The sequence below is a fragment of the Orycteropus afer genome, unplaced genomic scaffold (assembly GCF_000298275.1).
Source record: "Orycteropus afer afer isolate SDZICR_OR568_19922 unplaced genomic scaffold, OryAfe1.0 scaffold00221, whole genome shotgun sequence".
Classification (NCBI taxonomy): domain Eukaryota; kingdom Metazoa; phylum Chordata; class Mammalia; order Tubulidentata; family Orycteropodidae; genus Orycteropus; species Orycteropus afer.
In genome coordinates, this window is record NW_006921808.1 from 1,744,673 (window position 1) to 1,745,276 (window position 604).

Below are 604 nucleotides of genomic sequence, written 5' to 3' on the forward strand. Positions count from 1 at the left end.
AGTCTATTTTTTGTTTTAATATGAATTCCATTTTGTTCCTTTTTTTTCAATTAACCTTCTAATTCAAATTTCCTAGCATTTCTGTGATAACTCCACTTGTGTGAAATTTCTGATCACTTTCTTTGCCGTGCTCAGCATGCTTACCAGATTTAAACTGACGTAGTAGAAAGCATAAATGTATTTGGTACATTAATATTAGCTTTCCACAGTGCTAGTTATTATTAAAAATGACTTAGTTCTTATAAGTAAAACTTTAATTAACCTTTTATTGAATTTATTGACTTAACACTACAAAATTTTTTTTTCATTTGATAACATTTATTGAGTATTACTGTATACAGTGAACATTATAGATATGACCTAAGACCTCTAATGATACATTTCATCTCATTGATCTTACAGTTTGTGTTTGTGCTACCTTTGATGCTTTTTCGCTTTTTCTGTTTATAGAAATAATACTTCTCTACGAGGAGTTGTACAGTAGAAAACATAATATTTACATCATAAAATATTGTTCTGTGACCTTGACAAATCACCTTATATCTCTGGGCCTATTTTTCTCATTAATAAGATGAGCAATTTGGAATACATGCTCTCTTTTTTT

General features: G+C 28.5%; 1 protein-coding gene across 1 annotated transcript in view; it reads left to right on the forward strand.

Annotated features, from left to right (window-relative positions):
• NCAPD3 (non-SMC condensin II complex subunit D3) overlaps window positions 1–604 on the forward strand; it is a 257,331-nt gene that overhangs the window by 107,735 nt on the left and 148,992 nt on the right. The gene's annotated exons all lie outside the window — the stretch shown is intronic.